Raw genomic sequence first — 7,037 nt, 5'->3', positions numbered from 1 at the left:
CAGCCAAGATAATTTTAAAATAGTCTTTATTTGCAAGATTTCACATAGTAAATTACATTTGCCAAGTAATGTGTCCATTAAATCACATTACTAGACAGAGACCAATGAACTTTTCAGTTTGATTTGCTTCATTTTTTTCAATGTGAATCTTATGCTGGTTTTAACTCTAGTATTACATCCCATATATTAACATAAAACTATCTCTTGTCTGATATTTTTACGTAAAAGTATCCTTAAATATAGATCTCATATTTCAGAGCCTCAAAAATTTTGATACACTAATTGGGGCTTGAAATAATACCGTTCACCAACTTTCTCACTGTGTTGTTGAAAACTAGAAACTAATTTCTTAGAGTTTGATTTGTAGAAGACTAGGAGTTTCCTAAAGTAATATGTGGCTAGAACCAACTTGACAATGCATACCATGTAGTGCCTTTACGTTCAGCTGGCTTTAACAAGATCTTCCTATTGTTTAACTGGACACTTGGAGACCATGGATGGCAGCATGAACTCAAAATTTTTCTCACTGTTCCTTTGAAAACCTGGGGTTTATCCTTGTTTTTCCAACATTATTAGCAGAAGGAGAAAATTGAAAAAATACATTGAGTGGTCTCTAGGAGCTTGATACACAGCTCCCTGGTGCTGGAAATCCCAGTTCTTCCTTTATTCATTGAACTATATCACCTCCTTTTAAATCTAATCTAATCTAATATTGTTCTTGCCTTATAGATTTGTCTAATTAAATAAAGAATGCTTATTCTTCAAAAGACAATGCTACAACAATTAAAAGACAACTGGAAAGTGGAAAAGAGTATTATTTTGATATGTCTGTGTAACAAGGAACTATTATTTGGAGCATTTGAAAAGCTCCTACAAATTAGTAAGAAAAATGCAGGCAATGCAAAGGAAAAAAATGACAAAAGAGATAACTCATAAAGGAGGGCATCCCAATGACTAAAAACTTATTTGCATATTCTTAAGTGTGTCGTCATCAAGAAGTTACCAATTAAATCAGAGTATACCACTAAACTTCATTGGCTGATTCAAGCAACACAGGCAAAAAACGTCAAGTCTTGTAAACAGGTTAAATGCTTACATGCTGTTGATGATAGTATGAATTAGTGCAACCATTATAGAAAGCTACTTGACAGTAACAACTGATTCTCCTTTCTCTAGGTGTACACACGCATACATATTTAATAAAAACATCTATTCAATTTTATTAAAAGACTGCTGAAATGTGCATAGCCAGCATTATTTTAAATAATTCCCAACCAAACTGGATACTATCCAGATGTCTATCAGCAGTGGGCTATATAAATAAATTGAGACATATTTATTCAATGGAATTCATACAATAGCAAGAATGAATGGTATATAAATATATGCAACAATAGGGTAAATCTTGTGAACAAAATGTTCAACAAAAGAAACTAGACAGAAAAAGTGGATGACTCTACTTACATAAATTATAAAAAGAGGGAAATTATGCTTTTGGAAGTCATCATGGTGATTAATCTTGTGACTGGAAAGAGCATCAGAGGTTTTACAAGCGGTTTGTTGCATGCAGGTGCCTTTATCTTTTCAATTTGTGATCAATCTTTTCTGTACATCAAAATAAGAACCAAGAAAGAGAAACTTTATCGCTGACAAATGAAGGCTAGACATTTCTAGTCCATTTCTTCTTTGTGTATATTGCTTCCTTTTATGAACTGACACACTGAAAAACTTTAAGTAGGCTTTTTCAAATTGGTGGAGAAATCAACATGTATAATCTCCCAGCTAGATTAGTGGCTTTTCCTGACTGCTTTTTGAAACCAGAGAAGAAGTGAGATGAGTCCTGAGGTGAAAGAAATGATAAAGAAGCAGAACTGAAACAGAAATATTTTCTAACTGTCCCCTTTGATGCCTTATTTCCCTTGTTAATCTTCAGATCACATGTGTGTTTACTCCAAGACTATATTATGGTCATTGGCAGATGGTCCATAATACTGTTTAAAAAAAAGAGAGACTGTCAAAAAGACAAATGAGATGATGAAGATAAATTCATCCTTCAATTTTGTGGAAATTGTACTCTCAACATGTCACATAGACAAATGCACACAAAATAATGCAGATTATCTTTAGGGACTAACCAGTGACAGACTTGTCCCAGAGGGAGCATGGAATGGCCTTTAGATCCAAATTCCTGCCAAATTAATGAAGTCAATGTACCAAGGAATGCAGAAGCTTCTTAGTCATACTTAAATCATATGAATTTGTGAAATCTATGAAAATTATACTGTGAAGAAAATGGTATAACTGTGACACTACTGATTTCATCTTTATCCAACATCTCTGCACATGATGAAAGCCTGCGCTATAGCATTTGGCTAGCGGTTAAAATTTAGGTGTCTGCATCCCATATTGGAAAGCTTGAGTTTGAGTTTCAGACCTGATTATTCTAGCTTCCCACAAATGCAGACTCTAGGAAGTTGCAGACAATGGCTGAGAAAGTTTTGTCTCTGCCACCCATGAAGGAAACCCAGATTGAGTCTTGAACCCTGACTCAAGCCTGGCCCAGCCCTGGGTCTCATGGATATTAGGAAACTGGATCATTGGAAGATGTTTCTCTCTTGCTCTCTCCTCCATCCCATTTTCTTTCTTTCTGTCAGCCTCTCAAAAGCAAATAAATAAATAGTAAATACATACATTTAAAATAATAAATAATGAGAAAAGACATGGTGAGAATGGTTGATTTAAAAGTTTGATCTTCAAACTGGTTCATGGCCATGAACTTCTGGCTTTTTCAACAAAAACGAAAAGTCCACAGCTGAGTGGAGGCCCATATCAAAGTCTGTTGTCTTTTAGAATGACTCTTGCTCCTTATCTTCATGTTTGTGAAGCGAGGCTGGTTCTCTAAGATAGGAAACAGACTTCACAAGTTCATGATGTACAAAATATCAAAAAAAAATGCTCATTTTGACAAAGATGGAGAACAGAAAAAAGGAGATTTTCTTTTACTCATTACTCCAGGACTATGTATGAAATAAAGAATAACTAAGATTTAATGAATGTTGCAATGTACTATGCAGTTATGGTAGCAGATGGAGTTCCAATTTTTATTTCTGCATTCTCTGGATATAAAACCAGTGGATATAAAATCAGATCTCAAATTCATTCAAAAGAGCAAGGGAGAGGTAAGGATTACAGCACACTGGGTTAAGCTGCTGCTGGGACACCCACATTCCATACTGAAATGTGGCTACACTGCTTCTGATCCAGGCTCCTGCTAATGCATCTGGGAAGAGAAAAATATGCATGTATCAAGTGCTTGGGTTTCTGCCACCCATATGGGAGACCTGCATGGAATTTTTGCTTCCTGGCTTCATCCTCATCCAGCCCCAGCTGATGTGGCTGTTTGGAGAGTGAATCAATGAAATTTTTATTTAAACAACAATAACAGGGGGGGAAAGTCAACTTCAAAGTAAAAGGATTTTAAAATTAATACAAAGTCTCCAGTTAGTATTAAACAGCTTACATCCTTGTTATATTACGTCTTATGCTTCTGCCTCCAGGCATTCAGGTCAGATGAATGCCTTTTCTTGAAATATGATTGAGATCACTGGACTCAGCTGTTTGGGTTCCTCACAGAATCTCTTGTCTGGTCAAATAATGATAGAGTGGTTAACTTCAGATCACATATGAGTCTTCAGATCTGTGGGGCATCACTCAACGCCTCCCACCTTCAAGAAAGCACTTTGTAGCTCCCCAGATGGCAACACACCATCAGTTATTTATTAAACATTTATAAATATATTATTCCACCTGTTGAGTCACCTATACCCTAAAGATCTGATTGTAAATCTCTTTGCTGTGGCAATGGCCTTATCACATAAGAAACACTTGAACGTATGTCTATAGAATTCTTTTTGACTAGGTTTTATAATCATTCATGTCTTTCGCTTGTCTAGAGTCAAATTAGATTTTACTTTTTTCCCTGGGCCTATCCTTCCTAACATTTGATCTCCCATATCTAGGATACTGAGAAATATTTTTGGAAATGCCTGGTTGAAGCAAGCAGAACATTTACAACTGCCTTCTAAAAGAGGACATTGGATTTTGACAATTCAGAAGAGTTCTAGAACATTTCTAGCCATTGTGACAACAAGGATCCATTCTCAGAAAGCAGAATGAAGTTGGTTCCTGGAGAAAAGCTTATATTTCAGTCACCTGGAAAGCCCTGCCTAACTGCCTTCCTCCCCCTGGCCCTGACAGCTTTGTTCGGGCTTCATCCCATCTTGCTTGAAGTAAATTCGTGCAAAGATACTTTCAGGAACATCTGCACTCTCTCATGCGGGAAGAGAAGCAGAGCGGACATCCTGCAGAAAGACATACCAGTAAACATTGGAACACCAGCAAAGTCTTCATTTGGGCCTCTACAGACATCATTCAGGGCTAAATGAATCCACAAGCACACCCCATTCCATAGCAGGTTGTGGAAATTGCACAAAAGCTGCAAGGGCCTGGTGATTTGCTTTTCACATATCCAAATGCCAACATATGCTGTGCTGTGTCAGGGCCTAGATTTCATGGTTGCACATAAAACATAAACATTTAGACCTATTTTTCTTTACAAGAACACCTTCAAATTCCTCATAAATCTCAGACTAGTACATTAACTAAGATGGCACTACAATTCAAATACATATTATTTTACAGATATCTGCTAGGAATTAAATTGTCTGTTAACAATCAAAGTTATCTTAAGAACTGTCAGGCTCAGGTACTTAGCATTTTTTTTCCACTAAGTGGGCAAGCTGAAAAGTAAAAGCATCTTATTGGTCATAAGCTTGGGAGCCTAGTTGCTATGTTTGAATTTCTACAAAATGCTGAATATTAGAGAACATATGGAACTGTTTCAGAAACAAGTCAACTATAACCTTAAGCTTAGCTAATTATATTAAATTAGTAGACTACTTCAGTGTCTTTTAGTAAAGGACTTGAGTTTTTATTGAACATCTCCATTGTCGGTGTACAAATAATATGAAAAGCTCAATGTGTTTTCTAAGCTTTTAGAAAATATTCTGAAGAAATATAATGACAATAACACATGTTAATTATAAAATTCTTATGAAATATTGAGGATTACAAAAAGGAAACTAAACCATGGTCATGAAATAGAGATAAACATATTTGTATTCTGGCATGTTTCTATTGTCTTCTGTCTCTGGTTTTTAAAGAATTAATGCCTGCTTAATCTCTTTATATTTTCTTTACTTTTCTCAGTTAATATTTTGCCATTAGCATTGTCCTGCGATGCTATGCAGACTGCAAGACATCCTTCAATGATCCTGGTTTGTGTGGTCCACTTCCGTAATATCCCAGGGATTGGTATATGTCCTGATAGCTGACAAACAACTGTAACTTCTATGTTGGGCCTTCTCTCTAATCTGCCACTCTGGGAAAGCAAGTTGTTGTATTGTGAGGAAGGCTATGACGAATCATACAGGATAAGTAACTGAGCCCTCCAGCCAGGAGTCAGAAAGCTTGCCCCTAACCAAATGCATGATGTTAAAATGACAACCTGCATGAGCTTGCAGCTGGCTTCTGTTATCACTGTTGTGGCACAGCAGGTTAAGCCAATGTCTCCAATGCTAGCATATCATATGGGTGCTGTTTTAAGTGCCAGTTGTCCCACTTATGATCCAGCTCCCTATTAATGTGCCTGGGAAAGCAGTTGAATATCCAAGCAGCAGCTGAAATATACTTCCAATGAGTAGTCTCATCAATTTAAATTTTACTGATCCACAAATGGCAGATTTGTGACATGGCCAAATTATATCTCTTTATATGACCACATATTTCTGATGTAGAATGCTTTGTATTTGATTGCCTTTTATCTTGAGTGCTGTTCTAGAAAATAATTAGATCTTCCTATCCATTTGCTGTGTTGGCTATATCTGATAAATCAACCTGTCCAGTGCCAACTCATCATCTTTTTCTTCATACCTGCTTTCTTCTTGCTTTTTTCATCTTGGTGTAAAGCACAACCTTTCCAGTTTACTAAGGCAGAAATCAGAGTCATCTTCCATCTACCCTGTTCCTCACCCCTTCCCTACCACCAATTTCTCCATTTTAAATTTGTTCTTAGAATAACTTATAATTGCCTTTTTAAATTTTTACTTTGACGATGTATATGTGGCTGATTAGGGTTGGAAGGGTCAAGGGTTAGGTGAAAGTGGGTGAGATCATTGTTTCCAAATTCCTGTGTCGGGGGAAGCTGGGAGACAAGAGGAAGCTATACCCAGCCTCCCACCCACTTCAGTATGCAGAGATGGAGAATGGCCACCTGATGTCATCCCAGCTTCCAAAATATGGGACATGCTTAAGTGGTTTCAATAATGCTGAAGTGTTGTCAGTCTCACTGAACGAAGGATGAGGAACTCTTTCCAAGGTCCATTGACTGACATGGATATTTGCTGTCAATGCTTTGCTGGGGTAGTTGACCAATTTGTTCTGCCCTCCTTCCTCTGCTATGGTGTAAGATACCCTCTGCAGGTCCCCAGCACACTGCCATATCTTCCATGTGCACCTTGGTATGCTCTCCATTGTTCCATCTAAGATACTGAGGAGGCCCAGTTCTGACACAGGTACTCCACGTTCAGACCACAAATCCTGTGATTCTTCACATGGTTGGAGTTCTAAGTCTAGCAATTCAGGTGAGGGAATATCCAAAGAAGCCTCGTCTTAGGTGACCTCAGACCTGACTCTTGTGTATGCTTGCCAGGGGAGGGTCTGGCTTAGTTTGGCACTTATATCAGCCATGGGGATGATTACAATTGCTGGGTCAGTTCTGTCTTTAGATCCATTTCTTATGTGGCCCAGCCCAACTCTGCCCACCACACACTCAGCCCTCACCTATACCATTGGGAACTGCAGCCTAGTTGGAGTGACCCCTAAAACCTTCATTAGGCCTGCCCCCAGCCCTGGTTCCCGTGCTTGCCAGTATGTGAAACAGACTGGTCCAAACTGTCCCAAATCCCATTCAGCTCTTG

The sequence above is a fragment of the Ochotona curzoniae genome, unplaced genomic scaffold, assembly GCF_017591425.1.
Source record: "Ochotona curzoniae isolate NIBS_2020 unplaced genomic scaffold, NIBS_Ocur_1.0 scaffold_4506, whole genome shotgun sequence".
NCBI lineage: Eukaryota > Metazoa > Chordata > Mammalia > Lagomorpha > Ochotonidae > Ochotona > Ochotona curzoniae.
Note: the sequence above shows the minus strand (reverse complement) of the source record.